This window comes from Pseudophryne corroboree, chromosome 2 (assembly GCF_028390025.1).
Source record: "Pseudophryne corroboree isolate aPseCor3 chromosome 2, aPseCor3.hap2, whole genome shotgun sequence".
Classification (NCBI taxonomy): Eukaryota; Metazoa; Chordata; class Amphibia; order Anura; family Myobatrachidae; genus Pseudophryne; species Pseudophryne corroboree.
Window position 1 is genome coordinate 612,432,571 of NC_086445.1, and position 14,939 is coordinate 612,447,509.

At 44.5% G+C, this 14,939-nt stretch overlaps 2 pseudogenes; one reads left to right on the forward strand and one right to left on the reverse strand.

Moving 5' to 3' along the window:
• Positions 1 to 364: 364 nt before the first annotated feature.
• LOC135054398 (5S ribosomal RNA) lies at positions 365 to 483 on the reverse strand (annotated as a pseudogene).
• A 2,205-nt stretch (positions 484 to 2,688) lies between these two features.
• Positions 2,689 to 2,807, forward strand: LOC135054399 (5S ribosomal RNA; annotated as a pseudogene).
• Positions 2,808 to 14,939: the final 12,132 nt, after the last annotated feature.

Consider the following 14,939-nt stretch of genomic DNA (forward strand, 5'->3'; position numbering starts at 1 on the left):
ATAGGAGTATCAAGTCTCCAATTTGTATGAGTATTTTACGGTGACAGTGACACCCAAGATGAAAATATCAGAAATTCAATTTCAACATAACAGGAAAAAAAGTTCTGATATATGACACATAGGCATTTGATATAGCAATCTAGATTATGAATTTTCGTCCAATTACCAATGCCTATTGTGATAGTATATCCTGGTATCTGATAATCTGCTATTGCTAAGTTTCTGGTCAACATGTACAGTGAAAGAAAAATCTCTAAATTAGTCTAAGATCAAATAAATGAATGGAAAAAGATTGTAGATGTGAAGTCGGTAAGGGTCAAAGGTTGCTCCAACACTTCTGCTTTTCACATGGAGACAGAGGTATTTACTACTGCACCTAATATTCCCTAGCAGTCTCCCATCTAGGTACTGATCAGGCTCCTCACTGCTTAGCTTCCAAGATCTGGCGAGATTGGGCGTAGCCAGTGAGATATGGCAGTAATATCACATAGGTTGTGAATGAGAGGGTGTATGGTTATTGGCACATACCAGAAGAGGTACTTCTACTATCCGTCAATGTGCTCAGTCTCTCTGTTACTTTCGCATTGCAGAGAAATTATGTGACTGGCATCAGGATGAGAAAGTACTGAAAAAAGCAAGATACAGGAAACGTATAGGTTCAGGGCCCGTCTTCTAATGTCCACGTCATATAAAGATATAGTGGACAGTGGATGAGAGAGGCGGGTTACCTGGGCCTATTGAAAATTAGTGTGAAATTACACAGGTATCTTAAAGTTTCCTATGATGGTAAAACATCCAAATTCAAAATTTGCTTTTAATGATGCCCCTAGGGTACGAAAATAGAGAACAAAAAACCTCTATTAGAAATACCACATAGTTGTCTGTGATCAGAAGATTTTCTAACAAAGTGTTATGGTTTGTAGGTATGAATTAACCATCTATACAGCAAAGTTAAAGTTGAAACGTAAAAATAAGACTAAAGAGTAATCACTGAAAACGTTGAATATTTTGACACTATAGTAGGATAGTAAAGTAGCAGATTAACAAATATTAAATAATTTGATAGCCAAAAATTTCGTCCAATATACGATACCAGGAGATGAGTGGGCTGAACCGTGCACTGTTCAGCACCACTAAACACAGACGGCCGTTTCACCTGAAGGTGGCTTGTTCACTGTGTGAGGTAGTAGTGGAAGTCTGTCTATTTAAGGCCAATGTAGGGGGGTGGTCTCATTGTAAGGGCCAATCATAGAGGAAGGAATGAAACATGTGATGTTCGTGAGGTGTCCGTTACATCACTTCCGGTTTCAAAGACCGGAAGTGGTGTCGGATTGCGTCATAACAGAAGTCTTTGTATAGCTATTAGAACTTTGAATTTAACTGAATGTAAGTGGAAAGAGATGAATATTGTGGCGGAAGTGACGCGCTAATGAGAAGTGACGCGCCACAGAGCAGTCCTGTTACCTGAGGACTTCCGGCAACGTAGCAAGTGCCCTGATCGTGGCCCTAACATTCAGGCCACGATCAGTTTGTAACCACTCATTCCCCCACACATTTAATCAGCTATTTAGCCCAACCTAAACCCTAACCCAGCCGCATACAAAATTTAGACGCGTCGGGTCCCGCAAAACTTCCGGCTTTCGAAACCAGAAGTGACGCGCTAATGTGAAGTGACGCGCCACAGAGTAGTCCTGTTACCTGAGGACTTCCGGTAACGTAGCTAGTGCCCTGATCGTGGCCCTAGCATCCAGACCACAATATTCATCTCTCTCCACTTACATTCAGTTCAGTTAAATTCAAAGTTCTAATAGCTATACAAAGGCTTCTGTTATGACGCAATCCGACACCACTTCCGGTCTTTGAAACCGGAAGTGATGTAACGGACACCTCACGAACATCACGTGTTTCATTCCTTCCTCTATGATTGGCCCTTACAATGAGACCACCCCCCTACATTGGCCTTAAATAGACAGTCTTCCACTACTACCTCACACAGTGAACAAGCCACCTTCAGGTGAAACGGCCGTCTGTGTTTAGTGGTGCTGAACAGTGCACGGTTCAGCCCACTCATCTCCTGGTATCGTATATTGGACGACATTTTTGACTATCAAATTATTTAATATTTGTTAATCTGCTACTTTACTATCCTACTATAGTGTCAAAATATCCAACGTTTTCAGTGATTACTCTTTAGTCTTATTTTTACGTTTCAACTTTAACTTTGCTGTATAGATGGTTAATTCATACCTGCAAACCATAACACTTTGTTAGAACATTTTCTGATCACAGACAACTTTGTGGTATTTCTAATAGAGGTTTTTTGTTCTCTATTTTCGTACCCTAGGGGCATCATTAAAAGCAAATTTTGAATTTGGATGTTTTACCATCATAGGAAACTTTAAGATACCTGTGTAATTTCACACAAATTTTCAATAGGCCCAGGTAACCCGCCTCTCTCATCCACTGTCCGCTATATCTTTATATGACGGTGGACAGTAGAAGACGGACCCTGAACCTATACGTTTCTTGTATCTTGCATTTTTCAGTACTTTCTCATCCTGATGCCAGTCACATAATTTCTATGCAATGCGAAAGTAACAGAGAGACTGTGCACATTGACGGATAGTAGAAGTACCTCTTCTGGTATGTGCCAATAACCATACACCCTCTCATTCACAACCTATGTGATATTACTGCCATATCTCACTGGCTACGCCCAATCTCGCCAGATCTTGGAAGCTAAGCAGTGAGGAGCCTGATCAGTACCTAGATGGGAGACTGCTAGGGAATATTAGGTGCAGTAGTAAATACCTCTGTCTCCATGTGAAAAGCAGAAGTGTTGGAGCAACCTTTGACCCTTACCGACTTCACATCTACAATCTTTTTCCATTCATTTATTTGATCTTGGACTAACTTAGAGATTTTTCTTTCACTGTACATGTTGACCAGAAACTTAGCAATAGCAGATTATCAGATACCAGGATATACTATCACAATAGGCATTGGTTATTGGACGAAAATTCATAATCTAGATTGCTATATCAAATGCCTATGTGTCATATGTCTGAACTTTTTTTCCTGTTATGTTGAAATTGAATTTCTGATATTTTCATCTTGGGTGTCACTGTCACCGTAAAATACTCATACAAATTGTAGACTTGATACTCCTATTCATCAATTTTTCTTATTGATAAATGAGAATCTGTCCTCAGATTCAAAAATACAATTAGAGGAAGGTTAAAAATTCTTTAAGACCTTCTCATTAAGCATTATATGTGTGTTTGTCTGTGTACCACAATTTTATTATATTCTAATTAAAAGTTAAGTTTTATTTCTTAAGCGTGCCCCAACACAGAGTCTCTCTTTTTTCCTCTGAAATATTGACACATGCTATTGACTCTGGGTGCACCACCAACAACAGCAACTCCTTGGATACCAATTTCAGGCATCGCTTATGCACATGCACTGTTGGTTTACAAGGGACAAATTTTATAAGAACCCATTATAAAGATATCGCTTTAGTCCTGTGTGGCACCAAACCAACCTTTTTTCTGATTACGTATGCTGATTTAAACTTCAGCTTCAGGTACCAGCACGGACAGGACATCTGTGTCCCATTAAGCCGATTTTGGGCATATCATTGTTGAAGTACACTCACCTTTCACACATACTGTTATTTTGAACGGATAATTTTCATTCATTCGTTGTTATTTCATCCAAAGCTTTTTCTTGACATTAAGTCAGCCATCTGCTCTTAGTTCCAGTATGGCTTCCTTCAGCCTACGTAATGAACTAAGCAGTAGGCATGCTTCATCACAAAGTGTGGAAGATATTTTTAATAGTGGAATAGACTTACCCTCAGGGAACCTAGGATGGGACTCAGAACTCAATAAACTAAGATCCTGTCTGCAGAAGAGGATGCGTTCTTCATGGGATATTAAAACCCTGGAAAGCTATGTTAAGAATAAAATTACACCAAGAGGCCTGAGACCTAAGATCTTCCCGACTTTTCAATTGACCACTGACAGTTTAGCAACAGAATGGGAAGGAGTACTTCTTAAATGTTCCCAGGACCTTATGGCTATCCTAATAAAGCACAACCATTTAGTGCTCAATACGTGTGAAAAAGAAATAGAAGACCTGGGGAAAAGCCTTGAAGAATGGGAAACTAATACTAGATTCCAACAAACCTTTGAAAAAATCAAGAAAGAACTTGAACCCTATGAACAAAAAATAATTGACAGAAAGAAAACTAAATTTGCTAGAGATATGAAAGATTTCAAAACAGGCAACATATTTCGTTGGAATAAAACATCCACACGCAGAGACTATACGCGGTCGCAAGACAGATATACTTCCTCTGAGGCAGAATCATCATGGGGAGAATACTCTGACTCTGGAAATACGGAAGGAGAAGCCTACATATACAGGGATGACTCTACAAATTACACATCGACTCATTTTTTAGGATCAGACAGGAGGGGAGGAAGACCCAGATTTCAACAAAGAGGAAGACGAGGAGGGGGAACAAAAAACCAACGCGAACAAACAAATTGGGAACCCAGATACCCAGTCAGAAACAACAGGAGGAAGTACCACAGGATGACAATCTCAGAGTGATCAATCTTTCAGACAAAACCCTCACTGATGATCATATCACTCTTTTATCCAAGGGCCTATCCTTCTCGCCTACACAACCATTGAACCGTTTCCTTTGGGAAAAGGACCTAAAACTTTTTGGGTGGAAACTACTTCTCAGGAAGTTCTTTTCAACACGCCAAGAATCTCTGCTGGTAAACGACACAGAACATAATACAATAGATGAATCATTTACCACAGAAGAGATAGAGGCTCTAGCAGCACTAGAGGAACTTCAAACAGGTGAATTGGAATCGACAGACATTTCTACTAGACCGAAATGTAAGAAAAAATCTACTTTCTTTCCTTCTGAGCATATCTCCCCTGAAACCAGAGTATTTCAAGAATTAGTAGCCCGTGACTTAGACAAAATATATACCAAATCCAAGTCTAAGTCATTTCATGGCGACAATCTAAGCAAAATTGAAAGGCAAACCCTGCGAGAGATACAGTCCTGGTCTGACATAGTGATCAAGCCTTCTGACAAGGGGGGCAATATAGTTCTCTGGCCTAAATCTATGTACATCATTGAAGCAATGAGAAAATTGGGGGACAAACAGTGTTACCAGCAAATTACATTCGATCCAACAGACAACTTTAGGATCGCCCTCAATAGAATTCTAGATCGGGCATATTCTCAAGGCACTCTAACTAAGAAAGAAATTGAGTACTTAACAACCACCAAACCTAAAACGCCTACACTATATCTTCTACCGAAGGTTCATAAAAACATTACCGTACCACCAGGACGACCAATTGTATCGGGACAGGGTGGAATTCTGGAAAAACCGAGTACCTTTTTGGATTTGCATTTACGACAACATGTATTAAACCTTCCCTCGTACCTGCGTGACACAACAGATGTACTTCAAAAATTACACGATGTCCAATTAGATGACGACCACTTGTTGGTGACACTCGATGTAGAATCTCTCTACACCAGTATTAAACATCAAACCGGCATAAAAGCCATCAGATATTTTCTCAAAATGGCTGGCAACAACGAGTTCCATGACCTACTAATCGAACTATTGGAATTTATCCTAACGAGGAACTATTTTACCTTCAATGACAGGTTCTACCTTCAAACTCGTGGCACAGCGATGGGCGCGGCCTGTGCACCAACATATGCTAACCTATATTTAGGTTGGTGGGAGAGGGAAATTGTGATGCACCCAAACAACGAGAAGTACACACGGCATGTAGTTGCGTGGTGGCGCTACATCGATGACATCATCCTAATATGGGAAGGAGATAGAAAACTATTATTGGCATTCATTGAGGAATTGAACACTAATGAGAACAACCTCAAACTCACATACCATATTAGTAAGGACTCAGTATGCTTCTTAGACCTTATGATTTCCAGAGCCCCCAATGGTCAGATAGAAACCGAGCTGTATCGTAAAGAAACATCCACCAACAGCCTTCTACATCAGACAAGCGCGCACTTTCCCCCTACAGTAGAAAACATCCCCAAAGGGGAGTTTTTACGCTTGAAAAGAAACTGTTCAGACTCATCAACCTTTTCACAGAAAAGTATGGAATTAACAACAAGATTACAGGAACGTGGCTATAGTCACAGGTCTATCAAAAAAGCCAAATGGCACACCAGCCAGACACCGAGGGACGTATTGATCTTTCCACAGAAAAAAACTGACAAATCACCAGGACAAGATAATAAGCTCAGATTCGTGGGCACCTTTTGTAGAGAATGGAGGGAAATACAGGAATCCATCAACAAGCACTGGCCAGTCTTACTTTTAGACAATGACCTAGCAGAGACCATAGGACAAAAACCCTCTATAAGTTGGAGAAGGTCCAGAAACCTTAAAGACAAACTTACCAGCAGCCATTTCACTAAGAACCCTAAAAAACAACCAACCATCAAGGGCTCCTTTCCATGTGGGACTTGCAAAGCATGCCCACATATGGTCAAGACATCGTCTGTAATTGACCGATATGGAGAAGAAAGACCAATTAATCAATTCATCAATTGTAACGCAGTTGGGGTTGTATATTGCATATCATGTAGTTGTGATATGAAATATGTGGGCATCACCACAAGAGCCCTGAAACAACGTATCTTGGAGCACATAGGTTCTGCAAGAAATGTGTCATCCGACATTCAAAAAATGAAAAAATGAACGTCAGTAGCACGCCATTTTTTCAATCATCATCAGGGCAATCCTAAAGAACTAAAAGCCTTTGGTTTGGAAAGAATAAACTTAGGAATACGTGGAGGAGACTTGATGCAAGAATTGCTGAAACATGAATCCGAAAGGAGCTTTAAACTGGATTGCCTTGCACCTAAAGGCATGAATGAACACATCAATTATGGAGTCTTTATTTGATGTTCCTTAATTTGTTTACTACTAAGGATCAAAAAAACCCTCCCACTCGTTTATATTCACCTTTTCTCTTCAATACAGCACCTCTTTCTATCCCTTCATATCACTACACACAAAGATATCTCACCTTAGTACATTAACCTTAAGGCACTCTCTTTTATCTTAATTTTATTAAGTTTTGTTATCACTCCCTCCCTTCTTTCTCTATAGACATTCTTCACATCCACGCCCCCTTTTTTTCTTCCTGAGAAAAGCTTTGTATATCTGGCATACCGGCCTACATTTCCCTACTTACACCCAACTTTTTATCCTCCAGTTGCATTAAGCTTATTCTTTTATGCTATCCCTTCCCCAATAGGGCCACTGTTAGCCCCCGACACACATTGCTTCTTTCCCCGTGTTCCTTCTTATACTATAAGAAGTCCCTTATCTTCTTATAGTAACTTTCACCTTATTTATTAATTATTTATTAACCTTCAATTCACTTGTCTCCTAAACACCTCCATTATGATTATCATTATGATACAACCAGAGGTGATGTCTTACACTTAAGATACTCATTATATTTCTACCTTGCAAAAATCACCTTACCATGTTTCATTCACCTTTGGTTACCTAGCAACCTGTAAAAGTTAATTATGATCACATGACTTCCCCTCTTTCTCACAGAGAAAGTGGCTGCACTCAGCACTCTCTTTTCCTATTTCCTTCAAAAGAATTAATGTAGTCTTGCTAGTATACACCTTGTATGAATCCTATAGCACAAATATGTGCCCCGATGCGACTTCAGGTCACGGAGTCGAAGCTTTGATTGCGGCCTCAGCACCCAAGCTATATAGTATGTAACTATCCATTGCTCCTCACGAGTACCCAGTTATTCATATATATCCTTACTTAAACCCCATCCAGTCGCATAGAGACTTTAGAGAGCAGCTATTACACACCCAAGATACTTACCATAATCCTTATTTTACTAAAACACTACACTGTTTCTTACGGTTACCCAGCAACCTGATAAACATAAACATGATCACATGACTAATTTGTACTATGTGATTGCCTGCACTTAGTACTTTCCATTTCACGTTTTTTCTAAACAGGAAGTTATGCAGCCTTGTGAGCACACACCTTCTGTTTTAACTCTATAGCGGAAATGATGCGCTTTGACGCGACTTCCGGTCACGGAGTGAATGCTCTGGTTGCGGCCCTATCACCTCAGCTACAGAATATGTAACCATTCATTTCCCCTCACATTCAATCAGCTATTTAGCCCAACCTAAACCCTAACCCAGCCGCATATAAAATTTAGACGCGACGGGTCCCGCGCCACTTCCGGCTTTCGAAACCGGAAGTGACGCGCTAATGAGAAGTGACGCGCCACAGAGCAGTCCTGTTACCTGAGGACTTCCGGCAACGTAGCAAGTGCCCTGATCGTGGCCCTAACATTCAGGCCACGATCAGTATGTAACCACTCATTCCCCCACACATTTAATTAGCTATTTAGTCCAACCTAAACCCTAACCCAGCCGCAAACAAAATTTAGACGCGTCGGGTCCCGCGCCACTTCCGGCTTTCGAAACCGGAAGTTACTCGCTAATGTGAAGTGACGCGCCACAGAGTAGTCCTGTTACCTGAGGACTTCCGGTAACGTAGCTAGTGCCCTGATCGTGGCCCTAGCATCCAGGCCACAATGTTTATCTCTCTCCACTTACATTCAGTTCAGTTAAATTCAAAGTTCTAATAGCTATACAAAGGCTTCTGTTATGACGCAATCCGACACCACTTCCGGTCTTTGAAACCGGAAGTGATGTAACGGACACCTCACGAACATCACGTTTCATTCCTTCCTCTATGATTGGCCCTTACAATGAGACCACCCCCCTACATTGGCCTTAAATAGACAGTCTTCCACTACTACCTCACACAGTGAACAAGCCACCTTCAGGTGAAACGGCCGTCTGTGTTTAGTGGTGCTGAACAGTGCACGGTTCAGCCCACTCATCTCCTGGTATCGTATATTGGACGAAATTTTTGGCTATCAAATTATTTAATATTTGTTAATCTGCTACTTTACTATCCTACTATAGTGTCAAAATATCCAACGTTTTCAGTGATTACTCTTTAGTCTTATTTTTACGTTTCAACTTTAACTTTGCTGTATAGATGGTTAATTCATACCTACAAATCATAACACTTTGTTAGAAAATTTTCTGATCACAGACAACTATGTGGTGTTTCTAATAGAGGTTTTTTGTTCTCTATTTTCGTACCCTAGGGGCATCATTAAAAGCAAATTTTGAATTTGGATGTTTTACCATCATAGGAAACTTTAAGATACCTGTGTAATTTCACACTAATTTTCAATAGGCCCAGGTAACCCGCCTCTCCCATCCACTGTCCGCTATATCTTTATATGACGGTGGACAGTAGAAGACGGGTGTCACAACTGAGGGCCTGAGCTGACGGGAGGCAGCCTCAGTTGTAGGGGCTGAGATGTACCGGAACCTGGGAGGTTGTATCAGACCCCTGGACATGTAAGTAACATGAATAATAACTGCCCGAAGGCGTGACCACGACAACTTAGATAAAAGTCAATGATGTTTATTATGACAACTCCGCAACACAGCAGCAGTAAAAGAAAACGTAAAAGTCAGCAAATAATAAATACAGTTCCTGGGTACTACAGGATGGCAGGAGCCACAGGGCACTGGTAGTGTGAGATAGTTCTTATGATCTTCTAGATGGAAAGTCCTTACCAGGCCCGACTGTAGCAATGGAGATAACCCAGGATTGTGCCAGCTGGTGTTCCAGGAAAAGCTGGGTTGCTGAAGGTAAAACAGCTGCTGTGGATACTGGCTGGAACCAGACTGTTGTTAGCACGGAGTGGATACTGGCTGGAACCAGTTAAATAATAAATGAACTTGGGAGCGATGAAATATGAACTGAAATGTAGAACTTGAGAGCGGAGAAATAATAATACCGGTGGAGAGTGGTAAAGTGTAGAAAGGACACCGGCCCTTTAAGGGAAGCTGTACTCTGCTGGAAGCTGAGCTGGAAGCAGGTAATGTTGTAGCTGGAAACAGATGAATCCACAATGGATTGGAGAGTCAGGCTACACCGCAGGTGGAATGCTGGTGCGGGTCTCTATGGTGGAAGTCTTGAGACAGGAGCTGGAACCTGGAAGACAATCACAGGAGAGAGACAAACAGGAACTAGGTTTGACAACCAAAGCACTGACGCCTTCCTTGCTCAGGCACAGTGTATTTATACCTGCAGCAAGGAAGGGATTGGCTAGGCAATTATGCAGATTAACAATACTGACAACAGATTGGAGGAAATGATCAGCTGACAGAATCCAAGATGGCTGCGCCCATGCAGACACTTGGAGGGAAGTTTGGTTTGTAATCCATGTGGTAATGAAAACAGTAATGGCGGCGCCGGCCACTGGAGACAGGAGACGCCAGGCTGACAAGTGCACATCCAACCACGCGGACACAGCGGAGGCCGCGGCTGACGTAATCGCCACTCTGACACTCTGCATGCAGAAGCTCAGGGACGGCGGCGGAGGCCGCGGGAGACGCCATGCCAGATGTGATAAGGCGTTACTGTGACAGCGTCTCAGAGAGACGGGAGAGGATGCAGGAATGTGAACATTAGGATAACAGATGGGATCCGGTCCTGGAGCGCTGAGCCAGCCTTAGGAGGCATCTGATGGGTAAGAAATGGCGTCCAGATACCCGCATCGTGACAGCACCCCCCCCTTTAGGAGTGGCCCCAGGACACTTCTTTGGCTTTTGAGGAAACTTGGAATGGAATCTCCGAACCAAGGCAGGAGCATGGACATCAGAAGCATTGGTCCATGAACGTTCCTCAGGACCATAACCTTTCCAGTCAATAAGATATTGTAGTTGACCGTAACGGTGACGTGAGTCCAGGATCTTGGCCACTTCATACTCAACGCCTCGTTGAGTTTGGACTTTCGGAGTTGGAGGAAGTGAGGAATGAAACCGATTCAAGATCAGCGGTTTCAACAGGGAAACATGGAATGTCCTGGGTATTTTTAAGAAGGGAGGCAACTGGAGTCTGTAAGCAACAGGATTGATGACTTGTTCAATCTTGAAAGGACCGATATAGCGAGGTGCAAACTTCATACTGGGAACTCAACCTCAAATTCTTCGTGGATAACCATACCCGATCACCCACCTTGAGAGCAGGAACTGCTCGACGCTTCTTATCCGCAAACTTCTTGTACCTGAACGATGCCTTGAGCAGAGCTGATCGTACGCTCTTCCAGATATTGGCAAACTGATGCAAGGTGATATCCACTGCGGGAACAGAAGTTGCTGGAAGCGGTTGGAACTCAGGAACTTTAGGGTGGAATCCAAAGTTAGTGAAGAATGGTGTTGAAGCAGATGAAGAATGATACTGGTTGTTATGACAGAACTCGGCCCAGGGAAGTAATTGAACCCAGTCATCTTGAGAGGAGGACACATAGATGCGGAGGAAGGCCTCCAAGTCCTGATTCACCCTCTCGGTTTGACCATTGGTCTGAGGATGGTAAGCCGTGGAAAACTTTAGCTTGACTTGGAGGACTTGACATAAACTTCGCCAGAATTTGGCTGTGAATTGAACTCCTCGATCTGAGATAATTTCTTCAGGAAGACCGTGGAGTCGGAAGATCTCTTGTATGAATACTTGAGCCAACTTGGAAGCTGACGGAAGACCGGTGAGAGGAATGAAGTGTGCCATCTTGGTGAACCGGTCAACTACCACCCAGATGGTATTGAACTTGTTGCACATGGGTAAGTCTGTAATGAAATCCATCGACAAGTGGGTCCATGGTCGACGGGGAACGGATAGTGGAACCAGTTGCCCCGCAGGCGACTGGCGGGATACTTTATGTTGGGCACACTTTGGGCAAGATGCAATAAACTCCAAGACGTCCTTTTTCAGAGTTGGCCACCAATAGGACCTAGAGATAAACTCCAGGGTTTTTTGGATACCTGTATGTCCGGCAAAACGGGAAGCATGGGCCCAATGCATGAGCTTCTTCCTTAGCATCGGCTTCACAAAACTTTTCCCTGATGGGGGCGTAGAGTCCATCCCTACCATGGAGAATGCCAACGGATTTATAATAGGATGCTTGTCTGAAGACTCTGACTCATTTTCTTGCTCCCATGAGCGGGAAAGGGCATCGGCCTTGCGATTCTGAGAGCCCGGACAGAACTGGAGTTTAAAGTCGAACCTGGAAAAGAAAAGTGCCCATCTGGCCTGACGAGGGTTGAGACATTGTGCGCCCTTCAGGTATAAAAGGTTCTTGTGGTCTGTAAGTATGGTGATTAAATGAGAAGCTCCCTCCAACAGATACCTCCACTCTTCTAGAGCGAGCTTGATGGCTAGCAACTCCTGGTCGCCAATGGCATAGTTGCGCTCAGCTGGGGAGAACTTCCGGGAGAAGAAACTGCAAGGATGTAAATGGCCATCTTTAGCCCTCTGAGATAACACCGCTCCTACTCCAACGGAGGAGGCATCCACCTCTAGGATGAAAGGAGAGTCGATGTCAGGCTGTTTCAGGACAGGCGCAGAGATGAACCTCTGTTTTAAAAGATGAAAAGCTTGCATGGCTTCTTCAGACCACTTGGACGGGTTAGCACCCTTCTTGGTGAAAGCAGTAATAGGCGCCACAATGGTGGAAAAGTCTCGTATAAACTTTCGGTAATAATTGGCGAACCCTAAGAACCTCTGGACCCCTTTGAGGGTTAAGGGTACCGGCCAATTCTGAATTGCTTGTAGTTTCTCAGGATCCATCTCTAGTCCGGAACCGGACACAATGTACCCTAGAAACGGAATGGACTTGACTTCAAAGACGCATTTTTCTAATTTGCAATAGAGATGATTGACACGGAGACGGGACAGAACCTCTTTAACCCAAAAACGATGTTCCTCTAAATCGTTGGCAAAAATGAGGATATCGTCTAGATAGACCACGACATGACGGTATAGAATGTCTCTGAAAATCTCATTGACAAAATGCTGGAAGACAGCTGGAGCATTGCTCAATCCGAAGGGCATGACGAGGTACTCATAATGTCCGTCACGGGTGTTAAAGGCGGTCTTCCACTCGTCACCCTCACGGATCCGGATGAGATTGTATGCACCTCGCAAGTCCAGCTTTGTAAAGATGGTAGCTCCGCTAACTCTGTCAAAGAGCTCAGTAATCAGGGGTAAAGGATAACGGTTCTATCACTGACCTGGTTTGGGAGTGTTGTGGACTCGGGGCTTCTTCCGATGACCGGGAAGAGGAACCGCCACTGGGTCGTAGTAGAGATGGCCGGATGTAGGTCTTCCTCATGCAGAACTAAGACGGCAGGCGGGAGGCCCAGAGGAATTCTTGTAGGTCTCCTGTAAGACAAGACTTGTAGAAATAATGAAGGCTGGGGTACTGAGATATTGGAGACACTGTGGTATTGAAGGCACTGAGGTACTGGGAGTACAGGGAGTGCTGGGAGACCCTTGGAGGCACGGAGGTGTTTGGAGGCACGGAGGTGCTTGGAGGCACGGAGGTGTTTGGAGACACCGAGGTGTTTGGAGGGACGAGGTGCTTGGAGGCACGAGGTGCTTGGAGACACGGAGGTAACTGGAGGCACGGAGGTGCTTTGAGGCGCGGAGGTGCTTGGAGGCACGGGGTGCTTGGAGGCACGAGGTGCTTGGAGGCACGGAGGTGCTTGGAGGCACGGAGGTAACTGGAGGCACGGAGGTAACTGGAGGCACGGAGGTAACTGGAGGCACGGAGGTGCTTGAGGCGCGGAGGTGCTTGGAGGCACGAGGTGCTTGGAGGCACGAGGTGCTTGGAGGCACGGAGGTGCTTGGAGGCACGGAGGTGCTTGGAGGCACGGAGGTAACTGGAGGCACGGAGGTGCTTGTAGGCACAGGATGCTTGGAAGCACAGGTTGCTTGTAGGCACAGGATGCTTGGAAGCACAGGTTGCTTGTAGGCACAGGATGCTTGGAAGCACAGGATGCTTGCAGGGACAGGATGCTTGGAAGCACAGGATGCTTGCAGGGACAGGATGCTTGGAAGCACAGGATGCTTGCAGGGACAGGATGCTTGGAAGCACAGGATGCTTGCAGGGACAGGATGCTTGGAAGCACAGGATGCTTGCAGGGACGAGGGAGCTCTGGATCATAGCTTCCACAGGAGAAACGAAGATACTCAGGCATCGGATCTCTGCCTGGTATCTGATTTTAAATTCCCCGCCCTAGCCTGATTGGCGGAGCAGGCAGGTGACGTCAGACCTGCTCCGCCTCCTTGCCCTTGCTTGTGATGGCGGCGCCCTTGCTTCCGGGAAGCCGCCGGAGAGCAGCGCCGACCCGCCGCTGAAGCCGGAGACTGACAGGGGAAGAGAGGCGCCGGGCAGACCAGGCCACCCGCAGGGACAAGCGCGGTCGCCGCTGCCCGAGGTTCGTGACAGTACCCCCTCCTCCAGGAGTGGCCCCTGGACACTTCCCGGGCTTAGTCGGATGTCTGGAGTGGAAGATCCGAATCAGACGAGGAGCCGTTACTTCAGTAGCCCCAATCCAACTTCTCTCCTCAGGTCCATAACCCTTCCAGTCCACCAAGTACTGTAATTTTTTATGAAGATAACGAGAGTCCAGAATAGCTTTGATTTCAAACTCCGCTCCAGCTTCTGCCACTACGGACGTTGGCCTTGGGAGTGCTGAGTGGAATCGATTCAGTATGAGGGGACGGAGTAGAGAAACATGGAAGGCGTTAGGTATGCGAAGATGGGCAGGCAAACCCAGTTTACAGACCACAGGATTTAAGACTTGTAGCACAGGGTAAGGACCGATGAACCTTGGAGCGAATTTCATGGTGGGCACCTTCAACCGGAGATTCCGTGTGGACAGCCATACCCTGTCCCCAACTTTATATTGAGGTGCGGCTTGCCGT